The sequence below is a fragment of the Coregonus clupeaformis genome, chromosome 12, assembly GCF_020615455.1.
Source record: "Coregonus clupeaformis isolate EN_2021a chromosome 12, ASM2061545v1, whole genome shotgun sequence".
In the NCBI taxonomy this organism is placed as follows: Eukaryota; Metazoa; Chordata; class Actinopteri; order Salmoniformes; family Salmonidae; genus Coregonus; species Coregonus clupeaformis.
In genome coordinates, this window is record NC_059203.1 from 9,845,802 (window position 1) to 9,861,757 (window position 15,956).

A 15,956-nucleotide genomic window follows, 5' to 3' on the forward strand; every position below is an offset into this window, starting at 1 on the left:
TGATGCATACTCATGCAGCTGAAAGTTTAATTCAGTTTACTTATGCAGAAAGATGGCATTCACAGCACTATGCGGTTTAGTGTGCATGTGACAAGTTTCAAGTCCCAAAATTATTTTAGGCAAAATAGTGTTATTCCAATAATGATGACGCTGATGGTGGAATCATGAAATGGGTAGGGTGTTAATTAGGATGTTTATGTTTTCTTTGTGATTTAAAGGTACTTTCCTCTTTTTCAGGAAAACAGTAAGAGGACATAAAATAGGTAAGACAATTGACATGTTTATCACACTGCTGACAATATTGAGAGCGAAATGAAATCAAGCTGTTTGTTGAACCTGTGTTTGTTGGTGAACTGACGGACACAACATTGACGGTCAGCATTGCCTGTCAGCCAGAAACAAGCAGAGCACTTGCAGCTCTATTCCCTGCTGTTAATGTGAGCGGCAGCAGCAGAAGCAGCAGTGAGAATGGCTCCAGGTTATGTACTGTATGTGGTGTTTGAAATGGGGCTGGCCAGTCTGGTGACTCCATGGGCTCAGATTATCGCCCCAGCATAAAGGCAGCAGCAGGAGGAGTATGCATGGCTTTAGCCCTTTCTATCTGTCACGCGCCTCAGTACTGAATCCATTTGGAGAGGGATGGATGGTTGTGTTTTGATGTGAGTGTTTCATCTGCCCGGAGGCAGCATGTGTCCTGCGCTCTGCCTGTTTGATGTGCTATAGCACGCTAAGGCTTCCTGTATTTTCAACTGAAATGAGTACTCTGACCTGCCGTGTGTGACGAGTACTGAGGATACAAAGAGGTAGGACGCATACGCAGAAATCAACAATATAAAGGTTTACTTAACACTGAGTAAGAGAACAACAAAGACTGAGTACACGACATGACACTAACAATCACACACACACTGAACAGTCCAGGGCTATATAGGGGTGGTGATGAGATGATGAGGTGCAGTTGCGCTGGAGGTGAATTAGGGTGCGTTGGGTTTCCATTCCGGTGTTGCCGAGGTGGTGCGCTCAGACTGGTGGCTCAGTAGACCTGGCGAATCAGAGCACCGGAGGGAGCAACGGGAGGAGACGTGACACCGTGCCTCTCTTCTCAGGAGTTTTATTGATTGGTCTATACCCAGAGCTCCAAATGATCAAATCAAATCAATTTTTTTTGGCACATGCGCCGAATACAACAGGTGTAGACATTACCGTGAAATGCTTACTTACAGCCCTTAACCAACAATGCATTTATTTTTTTATAAAAAAGTAAAATAAAACAACAACAACAACAAAAAAGTGTTGAGAAAAAAAGAGCAGAAGTAAAATAAAATAACAGTAGGGATGCTATATACAGGGGGGTACCGGTGCAGAGTCAATGTGCGGGGGCACCGGCTAGTTGAGGTAATATGTACATGTGGGTAGAGTTAAAGTGACTATGCATAAATAATTAACAGAGAAGCAGCAGCGTAAAAAGATGGGGTGGGGGTGGGGGGTCAGTGCAAGTAGTCCGGATAGCCATGATTAGCTGTTCAGGAGTCTTATGGCTTGGGGGTAGAAGCTGTTGAGAAGCCTTTTGGACCTAGACTTGGCGCTCCGGTACCGCTTGCCGTGCGGTAGCAGAAAGAACAGTCTATGACTAGGGTGGCTGGAGTCTTTGACAATTTTGAGGGTCTTCCTCTGACACCGCCTGGTATAGAGGTCCTGGTTGGCAGGAAGCTTGGCCCCAGTGATGTACTGGGCCGTACGCACTACCCTCAGTAGTGCCTTGCGGTCGGAGGCCGAGCAGTTGCCATACCAGGTGGTGATGCAACCAGCCAGGATGCTCTCGATGGTGCAGCTGTAGAACTTTTTGAGGATCTGAGGACCATGCCAAATCTTTTCAGTCTCCTGAGGGGGAATAGGCTTTGTCGTGCCCTCTTCACGACATCTTGGTGTGTTTGGGCCATGATAGTTCGTTGGTGATGTGGACACCAAGGAACTTGAAGCTCTCAACCTGTTCCACTACAGCCCCGTCGATGGGAATGGGGGCGTGCTCAGTCCTCTTTTTTTTCCTGTAGTCCACAATCATCTCCTTTGTCTTGGTCACATTGAGGGAGAGGTTGTTGTCCTGGCACCACACGGCCAGTTCTCTGACCTCCTCCCTATAGGCTGTCTCATCGTTGTCGGTGATCAGGCCTACCACTGTTGTGTCGTCGGCAAACTTAATTATGGTGTTGGAGTCGTGCCTGGCCATGCAGTCATGGGTGAACAGGGAGTACAGGAGGGAAATGAGCACGCACCCCTGAGGTGCCCCCGTGTTGAGAATCAGTGTGGCAGATGTGTTGTTACCTACCCTTACCACCTGGGGGTGGCCCGTCAGGAAGTCCAGGATCCAGTTGCAGAGGGAGGTGTTTAGTCCCAGGATCCTTGCTTAGTGATGAGCTTTGAGGGCACTATGGTGTTGAATGCTGAGCTGTAGTCAATGAATAGCATTCTCACATAGGTGTTCCTCTCGTCCAGGTGGGAAAGGGCAGTGTGGAGTGCAATAGAGATTGCATCATCTGTGGATCTGTTGGGGTGGTATGCAAATTGGAGTGGGGTCTAGGGTTTCTGGGATAATGGTGTTGATGTGAGCCATGACCAGCCTTTCAAAGCACTTCATGGCTACAGACGTCAGTGCTACGGGTCGTTAGTCATTTAGGCAGGTTATCTTAGTGTCCTTGGGCACAGGGACTATGGTGGTCTGCTTGAAACATGTTGGTATTACAGATTCAGTCAGGAACATGTTGAAAATGTCAGTGAAGACACTTGCCAGTTGGTCAGCACATGCTCAGAGTACACGTCCTGGTAATCCGTCTGGCCCTGCGGCCTTGTGAATGTTGACCTGCTTAAAAGTCTTACTCACATCGGCTATGGAGAGCGTGATCACATAGTCATCTGGAACAGCTGGTGCTCTCATGCATGCTTCAGTGTTGCTTGCCTCGAAGCGAGCATAGAGCACAGCTCGTGGCTGTGCTTCCCTTTGTAGTCTGTAATAGTTTTCAAGCCCTGCCACATCCGACGAGTGTCAGAGCCGGTGTAGTACGATTCAATCTTAGTCCTGTATTGACTCTTTGCCTGTTTGATGGTTCGTCGGAGGGCATAGCAGGATTTCTTATAAGCGTCTGGGTTAGAGTCCCGCTCCTTGAAAGCGGCAGCTCTACCCTTTAGCTCAGTGCGGATTTTGCCTGTAATCCATGGCTTCTGGTTGGGGTATGTACGTGCGGTCACTGTGGGGATGACGTCATCGATGCACTTATTGATGAAGCCAGTGACTGATGTGGTGTACTCCTCAATGCTATCTGAAGAATCCCGGAACATGTTCCAGTCTGTGCTAGCAAAACAGTCCTGTAGCTTAGCATCTGCGTCATCTGACCACTTTTTTATTAACCGAGTCACTGGTGCTTCCTGCTTTAATTTTTGCTTATAAGCAGGAATCAGGAGGATAGAGTTATGGTCAGATTTGCCAAAAGGAGGGCGAGGGAGAGCATTGTATGCGTCTCTGTGTGTGGAGTAAAGGTGGTCTAACGTTTTTTCCCCTCTGGTTGCACATTTAACATGCTGGTAGAAATTAGGTAGAACGGATTTAAGTTTCCCTGCATTAAAGTCCCCGGCCACTAGGAGCGCTGTCTCTGGATGAGCGTTTTCCTGTTTAGTTATGGCTTTATACAGCTCATTGAGTGCAATCTTAATGCCAGCATTGGTTTGTGGTGGTAAATAGACAGCTATGAAAAATATAGATGAAAACTCTCTTGGTAAATAGTGTGGTCTACAGCTTATCATAAGATACTCTACCTCAGGCGAGCAAAACCTCAAGACTTCCTTAGTATTTGATTTTGTGCACTGTGGAGACCTGGTTTGGACTCTCCACCGTAGTAGCCCCCAAGGAAACCCCTACACACCTCCCTGAGCACTGACTGGACCATCCCTTGAGAGCCCTCTGTTGCCAGGAAATAGTGGGGTCATGAGTGGTTAACCAGGGAAGTCCCAACACCACAGGATACGCAGGAGAATCAATCAGATAGAAACTAATCCTCTCCTCATGACCCCCATGCGTCCTTTTTAAGAGTGGTGCGGTAACCTCCCTGATTAGGCCTGACCCTAGCGGGCGACTATCTAATGCATGGACAGGGAAGGGCACATCAACACGAACAGTAGGAATCCCTAAACTATGTGAATATTGACGATCAATAAAATTCCCAGCTGCGCCTGAATCTACTAGTGCCTTATGCTGGGAATGAGGAGAAAACTCTGGAAAAACAACCTCTATAAACAACTGACCAACAGGGAGCTCTGGGTGAGTCGGGTGCTTACTCACCTGAGTAGCTCCTGAGTGGCGCAGTGGTCTAAGGCACTGCATCGCAGTGCTAACTGTGCCACTAGAGATCCTGGTTCGAATCCAGGCTCTGTCGCAGCCGGCCGCGACCGGGAGACTCATGGGCGGCGCACAATTGGCCAAGCGTCGTCCAGGGTAGGGGAGGGAATGGCCGGCAGGGATGTAGCTCAGTTGATAGAGCATGGCGTTTGCAACGCCAGGGTTGTGGGTTCGATTCCCATGGGGGGCCAGTATAAAATAAAATAAAAAATAAAAAAAATATTCACTAACTGTAAGTCGCTCTGGATAAGAGCGTCTGCTAAATGACTAAAATGTAAAATGTAAAATGTAAATGTAATGGTCGACCAGTGCTCTGCTTACTGCCTCGACTCCCTGGGGACCCTCCCCAACACCGACCCGCAGTGTGTCCTCTGCGGCCACAGTTGGTGCAGGGGACGGCCCCTTTCCTGGTCTCCCTAAGCGCAGCACCTCCGAGCTCCATGGGGGTAGAGTCGGAGGTGCTGGGGGATGGAATGAATGGGCCCTGATCAGAACGTCCGCGGGTCTCCAACAGGGTATCCAGCCTGATGGACATCTCCACCAGTTGGTCCAGGTTGAGATTGGTATCCCTTCAGGCCAGTTCCCACCGAACGTCCTCCCTTAGGCTGCAACGATAGTGATCGATCAGGGCCCTCTCATTCCATCCTGCGCTGGCTGCCAAAGTCCTGAACTCCAGCGCAAAATCCTGGGTGCTCCTCCTCTCCTGACTTAGGTGGAACAGACGCTCACCCGCCGCTCTCCCCTCCGGTGGATGATCGAATACTGCCCGGAAGTGGCGGGGAAATCCTCGTAGCGGACTGATGTAGCGTCAATTCCTCCCCACTCGGCATTGGCCCACTCGAGCGCCTTCCCCGACAGACAGGAGATGAGGGCGGACACGCTCTCGTATCCCGAGGGCGCCGGGTGAATGGCTGCCAGGTAGAGGTCTACCTGGAGAAGGAAACCCTGACACCCGGCTGGTGTACCATCATATGCCCTCGGGAGCGAGAGCCGAATCCCACTGGGCCCAGGTGGCAAAGGGGTGGACTGTGGTATGGGTGGTAAAGTGGTTGGAGGAGGTGTAGGAAGGCCACCTCTCTCCCATCGGTCCATAGTATTCATCACCCTCTCCATGGTGGTGCCGAGAGCCTGGATTATACTCTCCTGTCGTTGAAATCGTTCCTCCATCGATTCGGACTGACTGGCTCTACCTGCTGACTCCATAAATGGTGCGTGTTTCGGTGGATCGAAGTCAGGCGCAGGACACAGAACTCTAAGAAACGTACTTTACTGAAATAAGTAAAGATAACAATACAGAATACCTCCACACAGGGAGGAACTTACCCGCTCACCAACGACACACGAAACGAAAAACAAACACGCACAAAACACATTGGGAGCCACTGGGTTAAATAGGGAAGGAGTAATCACATAATGGGCAACAGGTGTGTAACAATAGACAACAGGTGCAACATAGAAACATAGAACATAGATCGGCAGCAGCTAGTATTACGGTGACGACGAACGCCGAAGCCTGCCCGAGCAAGGAGGAGGGGCAGCCTTGGCAGAATCCGTGACATGGAAGAGGCAGTGTACTCGCTCGCCGTCAGATCCTTACAAGGCACCCCGACCTACGTCCACGATATCTCCATCTCTTTCTCCTGCAAATGACGGGGATTTGGGCCTTGTCGGGTGTCTGTAGGATATCCTTCGCGTCCGACTCGTTGAAGAAAAGATCTTCGTCCAATACGAGGTGAGTAATCGCTGTCCTGATATCCAGAAGCTCTTTTTGGTTATAAGAGATGATGGCAGAAACATTATGTACAGAATAAATTACAAATAATGCGAAAAAACACTTAATAGTACAATTGGTTAGAGGGCTGTATCAATATCAAAATGATTGTTCTATACTGAGCAAAAATATAAACGCAACATGGAAAGTGTTTCATGAGCTGAAATAAAAGATCCCAGAAATGTTCCATACGCACAAAAACCTTATATCTCTCAAATGTTTAGCACAAATGTGTTTACATCCCTGTTAGTGAACATTTCTCCTTTGCCAAGATAATCCATCCACTTTACAGGTGTGGCATATCAAGAAGCTGATTAAACAACTCCACATCCGGCTTCTTCACCTGCGGGATTGTCTGAGACCAGCCACCCAGACAGCTAATGAAACTGAGAAGTATTTCTGTCTGTCACAAGCTGGGCTTGAACTCAGGTCTCAGATGTGGAGAGTTGGGTGTTCTACCCCTAAGCCACAGAGGAGGTATAGTAGGACCCAAACGAAACACTCAAGGCAATACTCCAGGCAAAGTAGATTTAATATAAAAAAAGGTATTTCTTTGCACTTCAAAAATAATCCAACAAAAGTTCTTCTCAGAAAGAGGTATACTAACAGAGGTACAGTAAACAAAACAGGAGGACAAAACAAAATAACTCCACGAGGGGAGAAAAACAAAATAAAGATAACTTAGAAAAGCTTACTCGGAAAGACTCTGTGGGACACAGCAGGAGACACATAGCCAGGACTCAAAGACCAAGTGAGGAACAAGGGGGAAAAAACACAGCTAAAATACTCTAGGGGGAAACAAGGCACAGGTGACCTGGATAAAGCTAATAAGGACACACGAGGGAAGAACTAAGGCAGAGGGGAACACAGATGACCTCTAGAGGCCCGGAGACAAACAGGAGGCAGGAAGCTGACAGGACCCCCTCCTCTAGGAACGACTCCTGACGTTCCTTCCAGAACACCCTGGCCTCAGGGTGCGAAACTCTCGGATCAAACCTGGGTCCAGGATGTCCTTGGCTGGAACCCAGGAGCGCTCCTCTGGCCCGTAGCCCTCCCAGTCCACCAGATACTGCAGAGAGTTCTGGACCCTCCGGGAGTCCAGTATCCGGCGCACTGTGTAGGCTGGCTGGCCGTCAATGATCCTGGGAGGTGGCGGGGGTCTGCGTGGGGGGCAAAGGGAGAAGACAAGACAGGTTTTAGTAGTGAAACATGGAAAGTGGGGTTAATTCTAAGGGAGCGAGGGAGAACCAAACGATAAGAAACAGGGTTAACTTTCCTTGCTATGCGGAAAGGGCCGATGTATTTCTGGGAAAGCTTCTTGGATTCGACCCGGAGGGGCAGGTTCTTGGTGGCCAACCAAACTCTCTGACCAGCTCGGAAACTAGGGGCCGTCCGGCGGCGGCGATTAGCCTGACTTTGGTATCTCTGGGAGGTCCGAAGGAGGGTACGCCTGGCCTTCTTCCAGGTCCGCCTACAGCGTTGGACAAAGCGCTGGGCCGAGGGAACACCAACTTGCGCCTCTTCCTCTGGAAATAATGGAGGGGTGTATCCGAACTGGCATTCGAAGGGGGACAATCCGGTGGCTGAGGACTGGAGGGTGTTGTGGGCATATTCCGCCCAAATGATATAGGTGGCCCAAGACGTGGGATTACTGGCCGCCATACACCGCAGGGTGGTCTCCAGATCCTGATTAATCCGTTCCGTTTGGCCATTAGACTCTGGATGGAACCCAGACGATAGGCTGGCTGTGGCCCCAATAAGCCTGCAGAAGGCCCCCAAAACCGGGACGAGATTTGGGGACCTCGGTCGGAGACAACGTCCAGGGGAATTCCAAATATCCGGAAGACATGGTTCATGAGGAGCTCAGCAGTCTCCTTGGCCGAGGGCAGCTTGGGCAGGGGAATAAACCGGGCAGCCTTAGAGAACCGGTCTACAACCACTAGGACGACTGTGTTGCCCTGGGATGGAGGAAGTCCCGTAACAAAGTCCAGAGAAAGGTGTGACCATGGCCTGCGAGGAACAGGTAAGGGATGGAGCAGTCCCTGGGGTCGCTGACGTGTCGACTTTCCCTGGTTGCACACAGGGCAGGCCTCAACATAGACCTGCACGTCCTTCTTGATGGACGGCCACCAAAACCGCCGCTGGAGGAATTCCAGTGTGCGAGCACTACCCGGATGGCATGTCAAGGGCGACTCATGACCCCACTGCAAGACGGGCCCGAACAGAGAGAGGAACGTACAGGCGTCCGGCAGGACCACCGCCTGGATCGGGCTCATGGACAAGGGCCTCTCGTACCCCTCTTTCTAGTTCCCACTGAAGAGGTGCGACGATCCTAGACCTCGGAATAATCGATGCCAAGGGCTTCTCTTGTATCTCGGGAGAATAGGCTCGAGACAGGGCATCCGGCTTGACGTTCTTGGTGCCAGGTCTGTAAGACAGGAGAAACTGGAATCGATTAAAGAAAAGGGACCATCGTGCTTGCCGAGGGTTCATCCGCTTGCCTGTTGGAGATACTCCAGGTTCTTGTGGTCTGTGAGAACCTGGAAAGGATGCTGAGCCCCCTCAAGCCAATGGCGCCACTCTTCCAAGGCCAGTTTTACCGCAAGCAACTCTCGATCCCCCACGTGGTAGTTGCGCTCGGCCTCAGACAGGCGGCGAGACATGAAGGCACAAGGGTGTAATCTCCCATCCTCACCCCTCTGTGACAGGACGGCTCCCACCCCCCACCTCTGAGGCGTCCACCTCCACCACGAAAGGTCTTTCTGGGTCAGGGATCACCAGAATCGGAGCAGAAGTGAAGCGGCGCTTGAGATCCTCGAAGGCCCCTGCTGCTTCCGGACCCCAGTGAATCTTGGTCCCTCCTCCCTTGGTAAGCGTCGTCAAGGGGGCTACCACAGAGCTGAAATTCTTAATGAACTTCCGATAGAAGTTAGAAAAGCCAATGAACCGTTGAACCTCCTTGACCGTGGCAGGTGTGGGCCAGCTGTGGACCGCTTTGACCTTCTTGGGATCCATCTCTAGGTGGCCGGGAGTGACAATAAACCCGAGAAACTGGGTCTGGGAAACATGAAATTCACACTTCTCAGGTTTAACGTAGAGGTGATTGTCAAGGAGCCTCTGGAGAACCCTGCTAACATGCCCCTCATGCTCCTTCAGTGACCTCGAGAAGATGAGGATATCGTCCAGGTACACGAAGACGAACAGATTAAGCATATCCCGGAGAACATCATTAATCAGGGCTTGGAATACTGCGGGGGCATTGGTGAGCCCGAACGGCATCACCCGATATTCATAGTGCCCCGTGGGCGTGTTGAATGCCGTCTTCCATTCGTCACCTGGCCGGATCCGCACGAGATGGTAAGCATTGCGGAGATCCAGTTTAGTAAAAATGGAAGCCCCTTGAAGCAGCTCAAAAGCAGTGGCCATGAGAGGAAGGGGGTATCGATTCCGAACCGTGATCTTGTTGAGTCCCCGGTAATCAATACAAGGCCTAAGACCCCGTCTTTCTTTTCAACAAAAAAGAAGCCCGCCCCAGCCGGGGAAGTAGAGGCACAGATGAGGCCGGCTGCCAAGGACTCCTTAATGTAGGTGTCCATAGCTGAGTGCTCGAGGGAGGATAAGGAAAAGATCCGACCTCTAGGAGGGCAGCAACCAGGGAGTAGATCAATGGCACAGTCATACGTGCGGTGAGGCGGTAAGGAAGTAGCCCGGGACTTGCTGAACACTGCCTTGAACCGATGGTAAACACTGGGGACTCGGGAGACGTCAACAGACTCTTGAAACTGGGTACTAGGGGCTGAGGGACTCTGAAGCATGCAGGTGAGTTGGCAAGTGGGACCCCAGCTTAGAATGGTGCCAGTAGGCCAGTCGATCTGGGGATTATGTCTGCATAGCCAAGGGTGACCCAGGATAATAGGATACTCGGGGGAGTCAATGAGATAGAAGGTCTCCTCCTGCTGGTGTTGAAAGATGGTAAGTCGCAGGGACTGAGTCGCCTCTGTAACCTTTCCTGGTTCCAGAGGTCTGCCATCTAAGGCTGTAACTGCCTGGGGTTGAGGAAGTAGTTGGGTAGGGATCTTAAGTTCCTTAGCCAAGGTTAAATCCAGGAAATCACCTGCGGCACCGGAATCGATCATAGCCTGGACCCGATGCTGGTGGCCCTTCCAGGACAGAGTGGCTGGAATAGCTAAGACAGAGTTAGTAGGAGGAGCTCTAATTTTCCCCATCACAGCCCTCCTGTAGCTAGGCGGGGACAGGCGTTTCCCCGAAGCTCGGGGGCAAGTGGAGCGGAAGTGGCCGACAACCCCGCAGTAGAGGCACCGACGCTCCCTCATGCGACGTTCCCTTTCGTTGGGAGAAAGCCTGGAACGGCCTAACTGCATGTTCTCCGGGGAATCCTGGAGCAGTTCAGGAGCCGGGGAAGCTCTGAATGACGGAGCCCAAACAGGAGAAACAGAGCTGCTCAGAGGAACTTGGGACTGAGACACCTGGCGGCGAGCCGTTCTCCGCTCTCTTAGAACGATTGTCCAGGCGGATGGCCAAGGCTATGAGGGACTCGAGATCCCCAGCTGGTTCTCGGGTAGCTAACTCATCCTGAAGGGGCTCAGATAACCCTCCCTGAAAACAGACCCTCAGCGCTTCATCATTCCATCCGCTCCTTGCTGCTATGGTCCGGAATTCAATGGCAAAATCTGCCGTGCTTTGGGGACCCTGACGGAGAGACAGTAGGCGCTTGGAAGCTTCCCGCCCACTGACAGGATGATCGAACACCCGCTTGAACTCTTCTACAAATGCAGCGTAGGAGTCACAACAGGCCTCCTGGGACTGCCACACCGCAGAGGCCCAGGAGAGCGCCTTGTCTGAAAGAAGGGTAATGATGTAGGCAATCTTGGAACGGTCTGTGGGAAAACTTGAGGGTTGGAGCTCGAAGGTGAGGGAGCATTGGGTGAGGAAACCCTGGCAAGAGCTTGGATCCCCAGAAAAGGGCTTGGGAGGTGGTAGTCGGGGCTCCGCCAATGGAGAAGGCCTGTCGTCACTGGGGGGTGACCTGGAGTAAGGGGAAGGACCAGGGAGGCGTTCAAAGAGCTGGCGGAGGGAACTCATCATCTCGGCCAGGAGTTGAGAATGACTAGCCATCAGCTCTTCCTGTCGGCTGAGAACGGCTTCATGGCGCTGGAAAGATGCCTCATGTCGAGCGATCACCGCCAACAGGTCCTTGGAACTGAGTGTTTCTGAGTCCATGATTGACTTGGTTTTTCTGTCACAAGCTGGGCTTGAACTCAGGTCTCCAATGTGGAGAGTTGGGTGTTCTACCCCTAAGCCACAGAGGAGGTATAGTAGGACCCAAACGAAACACCCAAGGCAATACTCCAGGCAAAGTAGATTTAATATAAAAAAAAGGTATTTCTTTGCACTTCAAAAATAATCCAACAAAAGTTCTTCTCAGAAAGAGGTATACTAACAGAGGTACAGTAAACAAAACAGGAGGACAAAACAAAATAACTCCACGAGGGGAGAAAAACAAAATAAAGATAACTTAGAAAAGCTTACTCAGAAAGACTCTGTGGGACACAGCAGGAGACACATAGCCAGGACTCAAAGACCAAGTGAGGAACAAGGGGAAAAAACACAGCTAAAATACTCTAGGGGAAACAAGGCACAGGTGACCTGGATAAAGCTAATAAGGACACACGAGGAAGAACTAAGGCAGAGGGGAACACAGATGACCTCTAGAGGCCCGGAGACAAACAGGAGGCAGGAAGCTGACACTGTCTGTAATAAAGCCCTTTTGTGGGGTAAAACTCATTCTGACTGGCTGGGCCTGGCCCCCAAGTGGGTGGGCCGATGCCCTCCCAGGCCCATCCCTGGCTTCGCCCCTGCCAATTCATGTGAAATCCATAGATTAGGGCCTAATGAATTTATTTCAATTGACTGATTTCCTTATATGATCTGTAACTCAGTAAAATCGTTGAAATTGTTGTATGTTGCATTTATAGTTTTGTTCAGTATATTTATAAGAGAAATAGGTATTTAGTTTCCCTGCTCTCTTTAATGTCTCTCTAGTCCAGGGGCCTCATTTATCAACCGTGCATACATTACTTACTCAATTCTGGTGTACGTGGAGATTCTAGGATTTGCGTGCACCACAAATGATTGGGATTTATCACACGCAACATATACGCATGTTTTCATTGATAAATCAGAGCCATATTATATTTGCACAGTCATGAACGAGCGTTACAACACCGCCTGGAAAACGCCCTCCATTCACCTTTTATGGTAACAAAAACACCCTTATTTGCTGTATGATTTGGAGATGTTGGAACTGGGCCATGATCGTTCCTAAAAGAAAGCTTAATGGCAGATTTGATCACATATCTGTAGAGGTGTGGGCAGAATGTTGCAGTGTCTTTTCCAAACTACAAATGAATGCCGCCTAGTGAGTGCAAAAACGGGCCGCACATTCTGCAAGATTGATTGTCCTTTTGAACAATTTAAAAGTAAATGCTACAGCCCACAATTGTTGTTCTATATTTTGTTATCAATACATCCTTGTGTTTCTATTACCTGCCTTGGTAGAGTGCCTTGCAAAAGTATTCAACCCCCTTGGCGTTTTTCCTATTTTGTTGCATTACAACCTGTAATTTAAATGGATTTTTATTTGGATTTCATGTAATGGACATACACAAAATAGTCAAAATTGGTGAAGTGAAATGAACTAAATAACTTGTTTCAAAAAAAGTAAAAAAAAAATCAATAACAGAAAAGTGGTGCGTGCATGTGTATTCACCCCCTTTGCAATGAAGCCCCTAAATAAGATCTGGTGCAACCATTTACCTTCAGAAGTCACATAATTAGTTAAATAAAGTCCACCTGTGTGCAATCTAAGTGTCACATGATCTGTCACATAATCTCAGTATATATACACCTGTTCTGAAAGGCCCCAGAGTCTGCAACACCATTAAGCAAATCAAATCAAATCAAATTTTATTGGTCACATGCGCCGAATACAACAGGTGCAGACATTACAGTGAAATGCTTACTTACAGCCCTTAACCAACAGTGCATTTATTTTAAACAAAAAAAGTAAGAATAAAACAACAACAAAAAAGGTGTTGAGAAAAAAAAGAGCAGAAGTAAAATAAAGTGACAGTAGGGAGGCTATATATACAGTAAAATAAAGTGACAGTAGGGAGACTATATATACAGGGGGGTACCGGTGCAGAGTCAATGTGCGGGGGCACCGGCTAGTTGATGTAGTTGAGGTAATATGTACATGTGGGTAGAGTTAAAGTGACTATGCATAAATACTTAACAGAGTAGCAGCAGCGTAAAAAGGATGGGGTGGGGGGGCAGTGCAAATAGTCCGGGTAGCCATGATTAGCTGTTCAGGAGTCTTATGGCTTGGGGGTAGAAGCTGTTGAGAAGCCTTTTGGACCTAGACTTGGCACTCCGGTACCGCTTGCCGTGCGGTAGCAGAGAGAACAGTCTATGACTAGGGTGGCTGGAGTCTTTGACAATTTTGAGGGCCTTCCTCTGACACCGCCTGGTATAGAGGTCCTGGATGGCAGGGAGCTTTGCCCCAGTGATGTACTGGGCCGTACGCACTACCCTCTGTAGTGCCTTGCGGTCAGAGGCCAAGCAGTTGCCATACCAGGCGGTGATGCAACCAGTCAGGATGCTCTCGATGGTGCAGCTGTAGAATTTTTTGAGGATCTGAGGACCCATGCCAAATCTTTTTAGTCTCCTGAGGGGGAATAGGCTTTGTCGTGCCCTCTTCACGACTGTCTTGGTGTGTTTGGACCATGATAGTTCGTTGGTGATGTGGACACCAAGGAACTTGAAGCTCTCAACCTGTTCCACTACAGCCCCGTCGATGAGAATGGGGGCGTGCTCAGTCCTCTTTTTTTTCCTGTAGTCCACAATCATCTCCTTTGTCTTGGTCACGTTGAGGGAGAGGTTGTTGTCCTGGCACCACACGGCCAGATCTCTGACCTCCTCCCTATAGGCTGTCTCATCGTTGTCGGTGATCAGGCCTACCACTGTTGTGTCGTCGGCAAACTTAATGATGGTGTTGGAGTCGTGTCTGGCCATGCAGTCATGGGTGAACAGAGAGTACAGGAGGGGACTGAGCACGCACCCCCTGAGGGGCCCCTGTGTTGAGGATCAGTGTGGCAGATGTGTTGTTACCTACCCTTACCACCTGGGGGGCCCGTCAGGAAGTCCAGGATCCAGTTGCAGAGGGAGGTGTTTAGTCCCAGGATCCTTAGCTTAGTGATGAGCTTAGAGGGCACTATGGTGTTGAATGCTGAGCTGTAGTCAATGAATAGCATTCTCACGTAGGTGTTCCTCTTGTCCAGGTGGGAAAGGGCAGTGTGGAGTGCGATAGAGATTGCATCATCTGTGGATCTGTTGGGGCGGTATGCAAATTGGAGTGGGTCTAGGGTTTCTGGGATTATGCTGTTGATGTGAGCCATGACCAGTCTTTCAAAGCACTTCATGGCTACAGACGTCAGTGCTACGGGTCGGTAGTCATTTAGGCAGGTTATCTTAGAGTTCTTGGGCACGGGGACTATGGTGGTCTGCTTGAAACATGTTGGTATTACAGACTCAGTCAGGGACATGTTGAAAATGTCAGTGAAGACACTTGCCAGTTGGTCAGCACATGCTCGGAGTACACGTCCTGGTAATCCGTCTGGCCCTGCGGCCTTGTGAATGTTGACCTGCTTAAAAGTCTTACTCACATCGGCTACGGAGAGCGTGATCACATAGTCATCCGGAACAGCTGGTGCTCTCATGCATGCTTCAGTGTTGCTTGCCTCGAAGCGAGCATAGAAGTGGTTTAGCTCGTCTGGTAGGCTTGTGTCACTGGGCATCTTGCGGCTGTGCTTCCCTTTGTAGTCTGTAATAGTTTTCAAGCCCTGCCACATCCGACGAGCGTCAGAGCCAGTGTAGTATGATTCAATCTTAGACCTGTATTGACTCTTTGCCTGTTTGATGGTTCGTCGGAGGTCATAGCGGGATTTCTTATAAGCGTCCGGGTTAGAGTCCCGTTCCTTGAAAGCGGCAGCTCTACCCTTTAGCTCAAGGGGCACCACCAAGCAAGCGGCACCATGAAGACCATGGAGCTCTCCAAACAGGTCAGGGACAAAGTTGTGGAGCCCAATTAAGACCAGGGAATCATTCTCAATGGTACCCTGAGAACAAACAACTCACAAACATGATAATTCAATAAAACAGCAGAAAATAAACTACAAGATACAGCAGATACAGACACATCCCATCTCAACATCGGGAACCTGCTCGATGAAAGAACCATCCAATGCATAAATGTGTAAACCATCTGAAATCTTTCTACGAGATTTAGAAAACAACATACTGTACATTGATTTTTTCCCGCATTGAGTACCATTATTAAATCATCAAGGGCTTTCTGCAAGGCAACAAAATCAGATTGCAGCTCTAACATAGCCTTGTCAGCAGTAAGGGCAATAGCGTACATAACAGTGTCATCTGCATACAGATGACTGTTGCAGGTTTTTGCAGATAGACCAATATTATTTACAGTAAAAATACTTGAAAGTACTACTTAAGTAGTTTTTTGGTGTATCTGTACTTTACTTTACTACATTCCTAAAGAAAACTATGTACGTTTTACTCCATACATTTTCCCTGACACCCAAAATGCTTAGCAGGACAGGAAAATGGTCCAATTCAGGCACTTATCAAGAGAACATCCCTGGTCATCCCTACTGCCTCTGATCTGGTGGACTCACTAACACACATGCTTAGTTTGTA

The 15,956-nt window shown here is 49.4% G+C and overlaps 1 protein-coding gene across 1 annotated transcript in view; it reads left to right on the forward strand.

Moving 5' to 3' along the window:
* The window catches only part of LOC121577746 (rap1 GTPase-activating protein 1), a 202,286-nt gene that overhangs the window by 36,255 nt on the left and 150,075 nt on the right, over positions 1-15,956 (forward strand). The window contains exon 2 of the mRNA XM_041891599.2: positions 238-263. The gene's annotated coding sequence lies outside the window, so the exon portion shown is untranslated. The remainder of the gene's footprint in view (positions 1-237; positions 264-15,956) is intronic.